The sequence below is a fragment of the Rhamphochromis sp. 'chilingali' genome (genome assembly GCF_963969265.1).
Source record: "Rhamphochromis sp. 'chilingali' genome assembly, chromosome: 17".
NCBI lineage: Eukaryota > Metazoa > Chordata > Actinopteri > Cichliformes > Cichlidae > Rhamphochromis > Rhamphochromis sp. 'chilingali'.
Genome location: NC_137944.1, coordinates 21,517,999 through 21,534,434, shown reverse-complemented (window position 1 = coordinate 21,534,434; position 16,436 = coordinate 21,517,999). Strand labels below are relative to the sequence as shown.

General features: G+C 40.4%; 1 long non-coding RNA gene across 1 annotated transcript; it reads left to right on the top strand.

Moving 5' to 3' along the window:
• The first annotated feature begins 2,816 nt into the window (after positions 1-2,816).
• On the top strand, positions 2,817-4,131 carry LOC308384808. Its single transcript, XR_013969402.1, has 3 exons — positions 2,817-3,080; positions 3,771-3,859; positions 4,058-4,131. It is a non-coding gene; the product is annotated as an uncharacterized lncRNA (long non-coding RNA).
• The last annotated feature ends 12,305 nt before the right edge of the window (positions 4,132-16,436 follow it).

Genomic DNA, 16,436 nt, shown 5'->3' with positions numbered 1-16,436 from the left:
TCCTTCAAATGATGATGCGTTTTCCAAGAATACAAAACATGGAATAAAATGCAATCTGTGCGAATGGAGGTAGATTTCAAAGCATCGCTTCATTAACGTAAATACCTCAATTTAATTCTTTTAGAATAATTTTGACTTTGCCTAAAGTGACCAGAAATAAACAAAAACTTAAATATTGTAGCAATTTATGGAGTTCAACTACAAGAGCTACAAATGTTTGTACCTTGAAGCTGTTCTGGGTCAAATTCGATCTGTATTTTTTTTAGATAAATTTTGGTTTCCACCAGTGTGAATCAAATCAAAGACAATCGTGGTTTTAGGGAATCCTAAAACTGTGAAACTGTACATGCTGTCTCCATGTGCTTTTATTATGGTGGTGTGATAGAGGTCAATGGGAACTTTGACATTGTTATGAGCACTGTCTGGGTTTCCGTCACATTTGCCCAGGTTCCCGCAGAGAGACATTTGCTGGTCTTTGAAAGATCATGGGGGAATCTTTGAACTGTGAAAAAGTAAAACAGCAAAGTAGTGATCAAATATGGTGCTCATAAAGAACAGAGGTTATGCAGAGGTCAGAGAATGTCTTGAGAGATGGTGCCATGACATCGAAACAAGATCTGAAATAGAGTGGCACAGTAGTGGGGTAGTTAACATTGTTTCCTCACAATAAAAAAGGCTCCAAACCTGGCCAGGCCAAATCCTGACTGGAACCTTTCTGTGTGAGGTTTCCATAAAATCTGGAGTGGGCATCCTCCCACAGTCCCAAGACATACATGTTAGGTTAATTGGTGATGCTAAATGGGCCATGTATGTGAGGTAGGGAAAGTCCTTGAAGTATATAGAACAAAGCACTGTAACAAACATGTCTGGAACACACACAAGGTTTCCTACCACTGTTTTGAATGACCAGACTTGTTTGGAATAAACAAGTGTTCTAATTGTTAATTAATAGTGAGTTAATGTTGCTAAATTTCAATGGTAGCTATGGGGATTTCTTATGAGAAAGGGCTACAGAATGCTGGTGCCTCAGTGAAATATGTTTAAATCATTTATGACTGTTTTGTGTTCATGCGTTACATAAAAAAGAACACAATCTTGTGTGATTATAAATGTTTTTCTCCAAAAAATGTGTGTTGTAAAATCTAAACATACTCCCTCCTTGCTTTCTGAAACATTCATTAAGGATTAATAAGCCAAACAGGCTATTTATGCTTTCCAAATTCATCGTTCAAAATTTGTTATGGACAATTATTATTATTGGTTCATAGACCTAGGTCAAATTGAGAAAAACCATGCAGGTATGGAATATGAATCAGTGGAACTTTGTGCGTCAGTAGTGTCTTACCAAATACATGTAATATGTTCACTGGCCTGATACCTATACTGTACAACTTATACTATGCAAAAGATAACTACAAAACCTTTTTTTTTTTTTTTTTTACTGAATTATTGGGTCTTAAAAAAAAAAAGAAAAAGGAAAAAAAAAAAAAAAAAAAAACGGGGACCCATCTGGCAAACTCTGTGACTCTATCCACTCCCAAGCTGTTGATAAAGTGCTTTCCAGTTGTCATTAGCTGCACTTTGATTCTAACTTTCACCATGGCTGTTGCTAGGTAACTTCTTGTCCTTTGCCTGTTGCTCTTTCAAATGCAGGTTATCTCTATATGGTGATGTCCTTGAGATTGTTGCTACATGCTCAAAAAGATAGCTTCTTGGGAGAACAGAATGGATATTTGTTTCCAGTACCACAATGAGCCTAATTTACAGATCTGCTGCAGGACAGATTCAAGGACGCCAAAGCAAAGAAACCTACTGCTGATTAGTTTCCGAGCACCTATAATAAGTGTAGCACCCAACTCAAGTAGCTCTGGATTAACCCTCGGTTAAGATGGTGATAGTACTCTGAGTGGGGCCCTGGGTACGTTACTTATTTTATTGGTAAACAGGAGAAACGATAGCTAACCAGTTTTAACCTTTGTACTTATAAATCTTAATGTTGGCGGTGCCTCCACTTAGTGAAAATAAGGAGTTCTGTTTAATCTTCACTAAGAATAATGAATTTATCTAACATGCTAAACCTCTCTTTTACCTTTTTAATAACCCTTATCACTTATAAACTCTGCAAATCATAAATATGACACAACACAAAACTTTAAATTCAAAATGTAAGATTTAGTCAAACCAAAGTATGATTTAAATAAAAAAAAAACAATATTCCAAGTTCTGAAGTGTTTCCTTACAATTCAATTGGATGGTTTTTCCCTCTTCACAATTCACAGTCAATGTTTAGAAACAACACATTTATCCAAGATATTCCCCTTTCAAGTTCAGTTCAAATTTGTAACCTTTTAGAGCTCCTTTACTGAAACCGTTGCAGGCCTGATCGTTGCTCGGGCTCGTTGGGCCAGAAAACACACAAATGGCCGCTTCGCTTGATAAACAAGCAGAAAACAAAACGCACGTGCTCGTGGCTACTCACAAATCCTTTGGGCTAAGTGCGAGGACAAGCTGAGGGGCTATGGAATCAGAACGATGCCACCTTGAAATGAAACCGAAAAATGGATTGAAACCGAAAAAAAATATTGTAACTGAAATAAATGTACTGAAAAATCTTGTATTGAAACCGAAAAAAAAATTGATAGTGAAAAACAATTAATTGAAACTGTAATTTTTTTTGTTTTCGCTTACAATTTTTTTTTTTTTTCGGTTTCAATCCACTTTTCGGTTTCAATCCACTTTTCGGTTTCAAACCACTTTTCGGTTTCAAACCACTTTTCGGTTTCAAACCATTTTTCAGTTTCACTCTGCTGGCACTGTTTTGGCGTACGGGGGTGCGCTGGGGGGCGGGGATTCCGACCCGCATGTATTTGCATATATTATAATGCTGACCAATGACTGGAGAAAACACTGACGACGCGGCTGCGGTCACGGACAAACTCGCACGTGTCTGTTCGGGAATGGCAGATGCCGAGAGGTCCAGCGTTTACATTACCGACTATTTCAAAGTGACAGCCTGAGGTGTTCTTCAGTAAATTGGACTACCGGACAGGAGGATCTGAGGCCCCACCGCATTATTTTTGGTAAGTTAAATGTGTTTGTAAGCTAATCCGTAATTTAGGTCCTTAGCTAGCTACCTAAGGACCTAGCTAGCTAAGATGAGCACTCGGCTGTCGGGGAAACATGTTTTGTAAAGTTCGTTTAGCTACCCCGTGCAGGTGAATGGATTTACCCTGACTAAAGAAATCAAGAGAAACGCACCAGGCTGCTCAGTGACTAACCACGGTTACTGTACTTTTATTATGAGTATTATACTGTAAGAGCAACGGGCTGGACTCTGCTTCTGCTCCTGTGCAGAGCTGATTATTAAATATGTGCAAACAGCAGCATGTTTTCTGTCGCTTTCCACATGTGGAAGGACATTAAAGCCAACTTTTAAATTCCCCTCATTAGTCAATAGCTACGGATTAAATAGCAAAGCCCGATACTTATGTACTGAAACCAATTACTTCCGCTTGTCAGCTTAACTTAAAATGTTACATTTTTCCCCTGATTATTTTTTTTAGCTTTTTTTTTTTTTTTTTTTTTTTTTTACTGAGTTTGTTACAAATATTCAGGTTAAAAAACTGTCCAAATTATTTTTAATGAATTATGTTCACAAAGTCACATGTTCAGTACTCTGTACAGCTTGCATCCTTTAGGACAAATAATTTGAAACATTAATATTTCTTGTTCAATACTGAGCTGATAACACCTCTGTATGTTGTGACCAGGATGCAGCAGCAGACTGAACCTCGACTGAAACCTGCTCCATCATCTCATCTTTGCAGATGTCCATTTATAAAGCATCAACAACTCAAAGGTAAACATGATATTAGAAAAAGTGTTAGTAAGGCCTTTAAAACAAATAAAAAAATAAACAGCTGTCGGCAGAACTGTAGGACTGAACAACTTCAGATCCCGAGTGTGTGAGGACGGAGAAGGATCTGCTCTATTTCAGATTTGAGAGATAAACTTTATATTTCAGTTTGTGATGATTCTGTTCTGTTTGTGATTACAGGAGCCGTCCTCAGATTCAGACCTCAGCACCACCCAGTGACAGCAGACAGATCATCCTATATCTTCAATCTTTGTAGTGACTCCAAAATTAACTGAAGAAAACAGTACAAAGGTTAAAGTACCACATGTGCTGTCAGTGAAAGCTGCAGCTGTTTTATTGATAAATTTAAAGACAAAAAGTCAAAAGGATTAATCACCCCTGTAACTGTGTCACTATACATCAGCATTAACAGTACCTCAGTTTGGTGTTTCAGAAAACTGCTGATCTCAGACCTGCACAACTTCTGTTTTAAACACTGAATGTACTCAGCTACATGAAGAACACGTGATGTTTTCTGACACAATTAAATAAAACCTGATTAAAAGTCAAAGGTTGTTACTTGTATTTGAACTAAAAACTTGTGATCTGGAATTCTTTCACTGTTTTTTGACAATAGTGTGTTATTTATCATAAAGTAATTCAGAGTCATTCATACCAGAGTAACCAGTGAGCACAACATATATTTAACTTTCTACAGGACTTAAAGCTATTACTATAGCTTATAGCTATTACTTAACTGCACTACTGTATAGTTCTGTGTAAATAATCATTCTGTACATATGATTTTTAATCCTACAACTGTTTATAATTTGCATAGTTCACATTTCTGTATAACTGTATATCTCAGATTTCTGTAGTTTTTCATATTTATATCCTGTTCATAGCCTGTACATAGTTTGTACTCACTACAGCCTGTACATACTTATAGTTATAGAATATTCACAACATACTTCATACCGTGTACATTATAACATACCATAATAGACCCATTTCTGTAATATACTTACATATCTATATTATTGCTAATATATATTGTAATATATCTATATCATGGCTAAAGCACTTCTGGATGGATGCAAACTGCATTTCGTTGCCCTGTACCTGTGCATGTGCAATGACAACAAAGTTGAATTCTATTCTATTAAAAGTCCAGACCCTCTGAGGATTATCTGAGTACTTCTAACATTACACAAAGCAAAGGTCTCCATCAGTGTTCATGAAATGCTGGGTTTATCCTTCTTGTGAGGGAGCTGCTGGTGAAGATCACGAGCCCTGCTTGATGAGTTTCAGTCTTCCTGGTGTTTATGAAATGATGCCTCTCACTGTGGGTCAACAGAACTTCTGGCACAGGACAGCTGTAATGAAAGAAATTGAAGTTTTGGAAATGCCCTATGTGTGAGAAGCAGATTTTGTATTTACTTTTCTTTTGCCAATCAAGATAAAGTATAATTTTCACCATACAATTACTAACCTTGTCATCTCCTGCACTGTCTGTTTTGGGCTCTGGGCTCCTCCTTCCCAGCGCTCATGAGACTGCTTTGATGCACTGTGGTATGAGGTGCTAACCTGTTGACAGTGTTGGGAAGGTTAATTTTAAAATGTATTCCACCAAAGATTATAGAAGTAATGTATTCTGAATACTTTACAACTACATGAATGTGCTATTGCTGTGTGATTTATTACTATTACTGAAGGCTACTCGCCATACCAACACCAACTAGATGTTAAAATCTTAATATAAATGAGTAACAGTAGGTGGACATTAGGTAAGGCTGCAGCGATCTCGTGTAGAAAACTATTCAGCGCGTATATAAAACAGGTCAGCGGCTCCGAACCGTAGTAAAGGGACCTCTGGCTAATACGTCCGGTTCGTGTCGGGCTCATAGCTGAAAACTAGCTTTACTTTGTTGTCTGGGTCAAGTTTGCTAGCGAGAGACAGAGAGAGGCGTTGAAAGGCTGCTTATTGTTTCGGAGGAAAACAAGAACACGGTGTACAGTCGAGTCTTAACAGCTTACTTGCAGCTGGGCTCGTCAGGCACTCTTTTTGGCTTTAGTGGTTATTATTATATTTACATGCTTCCAGCTCCCGTTTCTGCTCCGTGACAGCTGTACTTCTCCTTTCTCTCCCTCCCTCGCTCACAGACACATAACGGGTATGGCAGTCCATTCTCCCTGCAGCACGGACTACACTGCCCATGAGGCTACATTGTTTAGGGCGATGCCTGTAACACTCTGCTATTGCCTTCATATTAAATAATTTTTGTATAATAATTTTTAGAGGCTCTTATTGCGTGTTTTGTTTGAGTTTCCACCGGCGTGGAATTACCAAAAAATAGAGAGACCATAGCCTAACATATGAAACAGGTAAATACCGCCATGTAATCCATTTATTTCAACAAACTAACTGTATTCTCAATATCACCTATTGAACAGTAATTGTAACGGATACATTTACTCATATTTTGTATTTTAAATACGTAACGCCGGTGCATGTATTATGTTACTGCCCAACACTGCCTGTTGAGATCCTGAGATCCGCTCCTAGAACACCAGCCTCCAACTCCTGAAAAGACACGGGTGTCCCTAAATTTAGCAAATATTAGCTTCAGGCTAGCTTGCTACGACGAATAGGCTAATACCAGCATTTTACCACAACTTCACCAGATGTAGCTAAAAAAACTAAACTAATGTCCAGCCCAGTGGGACAGCAAGAAAAGATGACAAAAAATGATTACTTACTTGCGGTTTGGAGGTTCAAGCTGAAATTGAAGCAGCCATTGAAAGACGGGAAGAGAGAAAGATGGCAGCTTGGTCAGCACTAGTGGCCTCTATAATATATGCAAATACATGCGGGCCGGAAACCCCCCCCCCCGCGCCCCCGGACGCCAAAACAGTGCCAGCAGATTGAAACTGAAAAATGGTTTGAAACCGAAAAATGGATTGAAACCGAAAAAAAAAAAATTGTAGGCGAAAACAAAAAAATTACAGTTTCAATTAATTGACTCTGCATCCACGGCTATTGTTTTGACTATTCTCCCGTTAGCTCTGGTACACAACCTCCTCCGGTAACGTGCTGCTGCCGACTCTCACTAGCTTAGTTTTTCCTTCTCTTCGCCTCACTTAGATCCCGCCTCCCTTACGTCTGATTGGACAATAGGTTTACATCAACCAATGGGATAAGAACAAATACAAGATTTACAAGCTCATTTTGGGTTGTCAAACAACTTGAAGCAAATACAAAGTTTTCCTTGTTTTACATTAGATAACAAACCTTTGGGTTTCTTGTAACTTTAACTCCATGAACACTTAAATTATAATTGACTTCTATTTATTGTGATTTTAAACACGTTTTTAATGCATTTGAACTCTTGTTTTGTTTTTTAAACACATATGAAATATTTACAATAAAGTTTTTACATGACAATATTTATATCCTCTTAACCTGTAGTGTCTAAAATAGATATTTGAGACCAGGCTACACCCTCCCCGTCTAAAATATTTAGATGTCCTCATCTAACGCCGGATTTTAGACTTGGGCTCAGAGTAATGCCTTGGGTGTTTAGAGTGTTTTACATGATGGTTTTTATCTCTGGTGCTACTGAGGTTCAACTGTATAACCATGCCTTGGTGTACAATAGTCACAGGTTCCTCAGACTGCGTTCCAGGTTTGTCATAGGTCAAACGGATTACTGGTTTCACCTCTCGCTTTGACTTTAGAGTTTTAGGTCTTGCAGGAGTCCTCAACTCCGCTTCGGTGTCTGCAGCCGTATCACTGGTGTCTCCTTCCACATTTGATGGCTGACATTCCTCTTCATGAGAACTTTCAGAAGGTCCTTCCTCCAATTCCGGTTCACTCTCAGATGAGGGGGAATTATCAGAGTGAAGAGATTCTGTGTTAGGTCTGTCTGACCTGAATTCATGTCCCTGAATATGGTCACTGGAAATGGTGGAGTACTGGTAGACATACTCATTCTCAGATTCTGTGTCTGGCAAGACATCAGATAATCGGTCTTCTTGGTCCCGTATCTGACGTCTGTTGGCATGACGTCTTCTAGTAACTGGTGTTCTTACTCTTTCAGGTGAAACTGAGTTATCTGCGATTCTGACAAGATAACCGATTGGTAGCAGATGGTCTCTGTGTAGAGTTTTGACACCTCCAGATCCTTGTTCCGGTTTTACCTTGTACACAGGTAGGTTTGGCAGCTGTGTGATGACAATGTAAGGTATTGACTTCCATCGGTCTTGCAGTTTGTGTTTACCAGTAAGGCCAACGTTTCTTATCAGAACTCTGTCTCCCTCTTGTAAAGGTTGGTCTCTTACTCTTTGGTCATAACGTGACTTGTTCCTCAAATGGTTCTTTGTTGCATTCTCGGTAGCTAGATGGTATGCTTGTTTGAGTTCTTTCCTAATTTTGTCGACGTACTGCAGGTGAGTCATCTCCGCGTCATCTTCAAGAACAGCGCCAAAGCAAATGTCAATGGGTAATCTGGCATTACGTCCAAACATTAGATAGTATGGAGAATATCCAGTAGACTCATTCTTTGAGCAGTTATAGGCATGTACTAACTGGCTGATGTGCTGACTCCAGTTTTGTTTCTGTACATGTTCAAGAGTTCCAAGCATTGACAGCAAGGTTCTGTTGAAACGTTCTGGCTGAGCATCTCCTTACGGATGATATGGTGAGGTACGTGATTTTCGGATACCTAGCATAGACAAGAGCTCTTTGATAAGGCGACTTTCAAAGTCTCGACCTTGATCAGAATCAGAATCATCAGAATCAGAATACTTTATTGATCCCTGGGGGAAATTATTTTTTGTTACAGTGCTCCATTTTATCTGAGTGTATCCGGGCAGGTAATCCGTAATGCACAAAGTACTTCTCCCATAATACTTTTGCAACTGTGACTGACTTTTGGTCTTTTGTAGGGAATGCCTGTGCCTACCTTGTGTAATGATCAGTCACCACTAATACATTAGCAACTCCTTTGTTATCTGGTTCAATCTGAAGAAAGTCAATACAGACTAGATCTAAAGGACCTTTGCTAGTGATTTGACTGAGTGGCGATGACCGTTGTGGGAGAGTTTTGCGAGAGACACAACGTCCACATGTTTTGATGTACTGGTCCACATCAGCATTCATGCGTGGCCAATAGAAACGGTCTTTGAGGAGTTCTGTTGTCTTCTCGACTCCTAGATGTCCACATTCATCATGTAGTGATCTCATTACACTTGTTCTGTATCGATCTGGTAAAACCAGTTGTTTGTGAACTGTGCCATTGTCCAGTTTTCTCTGTCAATATAGTATTTTGTCTCTCAGTTCAAGTTTTCTGCTCTCACGACTTAACAAAGACATGTCAGGTGGTGAATTTTTGGATGTGATAAGTTGCTTTCCAGTCTGGATGGCTTGTTTGACTGGTCCAATGACTGGGTCCAGATCTTGAGCAACTTGTAAGTCTGTAGGAGTCAACTGATTTTCCAAAGTTGCTTTTAGGCTTACTGGAAGGACATAAGCTTCTGGAATCACGGATGTAGGAACTCCCAGCTGGTCTACTAGCCTGACAGGGGACTTAGTAGCTTCATAGATAGATTCCTTTTTACAGATAGCTTTTATTGCAGACTGTGGAACATCTGTCCATTCAGTGTCATTGGTGTGTTGTCGGGACAATAGATCTGCGTCTATGTTGTGACGACCAGGACGATATTGGATGTTGAAATCGTACGTGGCTAAAGCTGCAAGCCAACGATGTCCAACAGCATTTAGCTTTGCGGTGGTCAACACGTAGGTTAGGGGATTGTTGTCGGTTCTAACCGTGAACTTAGCTCCATAAAGATAGTCATGAAATTTATCCACGACCGCCCACTTAAGTGCTAAGAACTCCAGTTGATGGACCGGATAGTTTCGTTCTGACTCACTGATCTTTCGGCTAGCAAAAGCAACAGGCTTAAGGCCCTCGGGGTACTCTTGATTTAGCACGGCACCTAACCCGTTCAGGCTAGCATCCACATGTAGGACATAAGGTTTAGTGGCGTCTGCAAATGCCAAAACAGGGGCATTGGTCAGACATTCAATGATTTTTCTGAATGCGGCTTGACAGGAGTGGTCCCATCGCTCTTTGAATGGCTCAGAAGGTTTGAGGTACGTTTTGGTTGGGTATTTGGTTTGAGATCGCTTGTTTTTCTGAGTAGGTGGATAACCTTTGGTAAGCTCAGTTAATGGGCGGACTATGCTTGAATAATTTGCAATAAATCTGCGATAATACCCACAGAAACCAAGGAATGAGCGAAGGGTTTTCAGATCTGTTGGCTCTGGCCAGTTCCTGACAACCTCTACTTTTTCTGGATCCGTGGCTATACCATCTTTTGAGACAATATGACCAACATATTTGACTTGGGACTGACAGAACTGACATTTGTCAAGTGACAATTTCAGACCAAACTCCTCAAGGCGATCTAAGACTTTGAGGAGACGTTGCTCATGCTCTTCGAGTGTTCTACCAAAGACGATTATGTCGTCAAGGTACACTAGGACTTGAAGAAGGTGCATATCACCCACTGCCTTCTCCATGAGCCGCTGAAAAGTGGCTGGGGCTCCTGTGATGCCTTGTGGCATTCGTTCAAATTGATAGAACCCCAGGGGGCAGATAAATGCAGTCTTTTCCTTATCTTGCTCGGACATGGCAATTTGGTAGTACCCACTCCTAAGATCGAGGACTGAGAACCATTTGCTGCCTGTAAGACAATCTAAGGCGTCATCAATACGAGGGATGGTATACTGGTCGGGGATAGTACGACTGTTCAAAGTTCTGTAGTCGATGCAGATTCTGATGGAGCCATTCTTTTTTCGCACTACAACAATAGGTGATGCGAATGGGCTTCGAGACTCTTTGATAATGCCTGCAGCTAACAGCTGCTGTAGGTGTTGTCGTACATCATGAATATCAGCCGGAGCTAAACGACGTGAACGCTCTCTGAAGGGGGTAGAATTGCTAAGGCGGATATTATGTTCTACGTCTTTAGCTAACCCCACATCCCATTCATCAAGAGAGAAAACATTACGTCTCTGCGCTAGCTTTTGCCGTAGTCTTTCCTTCCATTCTGCAGGGGCAGGAGAGTCACCAAAATCAAAGAGTTCGGGAGCTACGGTACTAGCTTCAGGTTCTAAAACTTTAGGGTCGGTGACTACGTCCACTGCATGCATCTCGGCAATAACTGTGCCGACTTGGATAGAGGTGGGTTTTTCTGACTCATTCTGTAATAGAACGATGAAACTGTTCTCATCCATGTCACTTTCACGGAGAACACCTGGCTGGACCAACACGCCGGATGGGAGTTGGGGCATGGCAGGTGCTTCAATCAAAACAACATCTTGGGGTTTAGTTCTTTTCTGCTCTACTTTACACGTGGCATAACATTTTTTTCCCGGAGCAATGGTAAGTGGCCCTGGACCTTGCCATGTCACTTGCCCTATGGGATCGTCGGCTGCATGGGGTCCTAGGGACTGAGTTTGGATTTTGTCATAAACTGCCTGTATCCTCATGGAGCTGACTTTGTTCTCACTACCGCTATCTCTGCACAGCTGAAATAGGCGGCTGAACAGAAAAGCGTTGGTACCAACCACTACAGGGGTTTCATGACCTTGTGGGGGCTCAGGACAGACGAGAGCGAGGACGTTAAGGGGACCCTTGACACCTGCTACATCCTCAGGGAATTCTATCTCTACTACTACATACCCATGGTAGGGATAGGACTCAGCTGATAGGCCCCAGATGGCTAGATTGGAAATGGGCTGTATAGGGACTGTTGGTATGTTGGCTCTATACCAATCCTCAAAGATAATGGTCACTGTTGACCCTGAATCCATGAGACCATGGCATGAGATGTTATTGACCTTAATAGGAGCTATGGATGATGGACCGATAAGACCTTCCGGTATGTTGACACTTTGAGTTGGAACATTGGTAGTATTAACTCGGGCAACACACTGATCTTGAGCGTCTGTACTTTGACTTTGTCCATGTGGGCTCCCATGCACTTGATGAATAAGCTTTTTGATTACCTTTTGAGCATTCTCCGGAGCTGTACATTTGTTTGCAAAATGGCCATTTTCTCCACATCTGTAGCAGAAATTATCTGACTCTTTACTACTCTTTGGCTTAAAGGTAGATGACTTTGGATTAAAGTCTCCTTTGGACTTAGAATAATGGCCTCTCTCTTTTGCATAATAGTGTGGCTTTACTGACATTACACTTAACTGTGTTTTCAGCTCTTTGACTTCTTTTCTTAACTGTTGCACTTCGCTGCTTGTGTCTGATTTCTCTTTTTTCTTTTCTCTGGACATCTTTTTGTGGCTTGACTCGGTAGAATGAGACTGCTTGTTGAGCTCTTTCAGCTTTTCTTTTAGCTCCTGAATTTCGGACTGAAAATCATGTTGCTGACAGCCTTTAGAGTCTGTTTCACTTGCTACTTGCACTGCATGCACATGCGGTCTCTGTGCTGGTTTTTTGAGTTTTCGTCTTGCAGCTTCACGCTCCTCTTCTTCTCGAATTTCTTTGAGTAGGCTTAAAAATGTCGGGGGATCATTTCGCTTATCTCTTAGACCTAGCTGAAGCAGCATGAAGTCTGATTCAGTGGCACCTTTAATGAGTTGCTCAAGTCTTGCTCTGTTGGCTTCATCTACCTGTAGGCCTCCTTTTTGCACTACTTTGTTCAGTAATCTTTCCAGTCTCAGCAAGAAGTTAGACAAGCACTCACCTTGTCTTTGATGCATAGCTCTGAATGTGAGATACAATTCCTCACCGGATTCTGAGGTTCCAAAGGTACTTTCCAATGCCTGTAAGTAATCCATATGGTTTGCCATGGGATTAGACATGCGCACTGCTTGAATGATCTCCAGCGCTGGCCCTTTGAGACTCTCAATAATCCTTCTGCGTTTCTCCTTATCTGAGCACTCATACTCATCAGTCATGAACTTTACTTGTTCTAACCAGCTGTCTAAATTGTCTTCACCAGGTGGAGTAGGGTGGACTCCAGAGAAGATTCTAAACCGACGGTATGACTGGCTTTCATTTGGCTTGGACTGCAAAACATCTCCTACCGCCCGAATGATTGACTCAGGGTTGCTGTTCCATGAGGTGCTAGGATCACATAGTCTTTTAACATCCTCCAATGTTTTCCCTTCATCATGTAGAAATCTGTCCAACTTCTCTGTGAATAGGTCAGAGTTTGTTTCTTGTTCCGCAACAACTATTTTCCATTTACCTCCTTCTCTAAAGGAAATCACCTCTGGTGGAACTTTGGTAGGATCGACTTCTTGACGGCATTCACATAACATGGTCAGGGTTTGATTATTGGCATCAAACATTTTTCCTCTTACTCTTACCTTGCCCAAGGTTTTTACTTGTTCGAGTGTTTCTTCTACTGTGGATATTTCTTCCTCTTCAGACACTCCAAGAACTAGGATGGCATGTGCCTGATCAAGCCCTTCACCTCTGCACCAATTTGCAAGATTTGGTTGTGAAACATTACTTTTAGTGGCCATAGTTTTAACAACTTACTTTGTAGGGGGAAGACAAGAAATAAATTAAAATTACTTTTTAGGACCAGTGTGACTCTTAGTCACTTTAAGGTTACAGCAGATTTAGTGGTAAGTTAAAAGTTATATAATACAACAAAACAATCCCAGCGGTGCCTCCAATGTGTAGCACCCAACTCAAGTAGCTCTGGATTAACCCTCGGTTAAGATGGTGATAGTACTCTGAGTGGGGCCCTGGGTACGTTACTTATTTTATTGGTAAACAGGAGAAACGATAGCTAACCAGTTTTAACCTTTGTACTTATAAATCTTAATGTTGGCGGTGCCTCCACTTAGTGAAAATAAGGAGTTCTGTTTAATCTTCACTAAGAATAATGAATTTATCTAACATGCTAAACCTCTCTTTTACCTTTTTAATAACCCTTATCACTTATAAACTCTGCAAATCATAAATATGACACAACACAAAACTTTAAATTCAAAATGTAAGATTTAGTCAAACCAAAGTATGATTTAAATAAAAAAAACAATATTCCAAGTTCTGAAGTGTTTCCTTACAATTCAATTGGATGGTTTTTCCCTCTTCACAATTCACAGTCAATGTTTAGAAACAACACATTTATCCAAGATATTCCCCTTTCAAGTTCAGTTCAAATTTGTAACCTTTTAGAGCTCCTTTACTGAAACCGTTGCAGGCCTGATCGTTGCTCGGGCTCGTTGGGCCAGAAAACACACAAATGGCCGCTTCGCTTGATAAACAAGCAGAAAACAAAACGCACGTGCTCGTGGCTACTCACAAATCCTTTGGGCTAAGTGCGAGGACAAGCTGAGGGGCTATGGAATCAGAACGATGCCACCTTGAAATGAAACCGAAAAATGGATTGAAACCGAAAAAAAATATTGTAACTGAAATAAATGTACTGAAAAATCTTGTATTGAAACCGAAAAAAAAATTGATAGTGAAAAACAATTAATTGAAACTGTAATTTTTTTGTTTTCGCTTACAATTTTTTTTTTTTTTCGGTTTCAATCCACTTTTCGGTTTCAATCCACTTTTCGGTTTCAAACCACTTTTCGGTTTCAAACCACTTTTCGGTTTCACTCTGCTGGCACTGTTTTGGCGTACGGGGGTGCGCTGGGGGGCGGGGATTCCGACCCGCATGTATTTGCATATATTATAATGCTGACCAATGACTGGAGAAAACACTGACGACGCGGCTGCGGTCACGGACAAACTCGCACGTGTCTGTTCGGGAATCCTTTGGGCTAAGTGCGAGGACAAGCTGAGGGGCAGGCTCGGTTTGTGACCATGCGGCCTCCACTCGGCAACGTGGTCGGAATTAGCGGCATACATGGGCTGCTGAGCACACTGGGACAAACCCACGGAAATCCTATCCACAGCAGAAGGGTCCAGAGAATTCCTCTCGGTCCACTGTGCATTAGAGATTACTATTTAGTTCCATAGAGTAATCTGTAGCTTACATACTCAGCATACATAGCTAATACAGACTCTAAAATGCTAACATGCTAACTCGCGATTAACATCATACATTTTAAGTACTTATACATCCCGTTTAAGTTCAATGCTAACTCCACATTCAGTACTCACTCATCACAGGGCAAAACAGTCCATAACAGGAACGTAGACTCTGCATCCACGGCTATTGTTTTGACTATTCTCCCGTTAGCTCTGGTACACAACCTCCTCCGGTAACGTGCTGCTGCCGACTCTCACTAGCTTAGTTTTTCTTTTCTTCGCCTCACTTAGATCCCGCCTCCCTTACGTCTGATTGGACAATAGGTTTACATCAACCAATGGGATAAGAACAAATACAAGATTTACAAGTTCATTTTGGGTTGTCAAACAACTTGAAGCAAATACAAAGTTTTCCTTGTTTTACATTAGATAACAAACCTTTGGGTTTCTTGTAACTTTAACTCCATGAACACTTAAATTATAATTGACTTCTATTTATTGTGATTTTAAACACGTTTTTAATGCATTTGATCTCTTTTTTTGTTTTTTAAACACATATGAAATATTTACAATAAAGTTTTTACATGACAATATTTATATCCTCTTAACCTGTAGTGTCTAAAATAGATATTTGAGACCAGGCTACATAAGCTTCCTCAGTCTACAGATAGTTTGATATGTATGGAATGGAACTGGATCAGTTTAAACCATGCTGAGTTCTTCTGTTGGGGCAAAGTATTGTGATCATAAGCCTGTAACATGCACATACATTTGGCTTTTGAGACTGCTGTGAGTCAACAAGCACAAAGTTGACCCAGAATCAGAATCAACATTTATTGCCAAGTATGTTCCAAATAATTTGGAGCATAACAGTGACATAGAAGGGTAAAACAGTGCATAAGCAAATAATTCAAGGAACAAAAGTTTTCCCCCACCGCCAGAAATCCTGGCCAACAACACATCTGCATGAGTCTAATACATGTCTCTCTCAGTGACCTGTCACCAAGGGTTACAAAAAAAACCCTCATATTTCCAGCATAGCCATCTATCTGGGACACGGACAGATGCATCCTCCCCTGAGGCTCCAACTTTTACTTAAATACTATAAAAAACCAAAGAACTGAGATAGGTCATCACCAAACCAACACAAAGCACCAGGCAGTAACAGCAAAAACAACCAACACTTGCGGCACAGCATGCACTCATACTTCCATTTGCATGAAGAGCAAGGAGAAATAATGTTTTTCTTCGTTTTTTTGTCATCATTTTGTCTTGAAAGGAGAACTAATTTGGACTCTAGCAGAGGAGCTTTGCATCTCTTGCAGTTCAAAACAATCCATATTTATCTCATAAGCCTTTGAACCCGATTGTGCTTTCTTTTACTCACATCTCAGTTACTTAACCTGAATATGGATGATGTCTCAAACAGCAAATAGGATTAGTGGAAAATATTGACATTGTATGAAATTATAATCTTTTTTGAACAACACTAAGTCTCTGACCTCTCTTTTTTGGCCAGAATGAAGGTTTATTTGTGTTATTACTGTGAT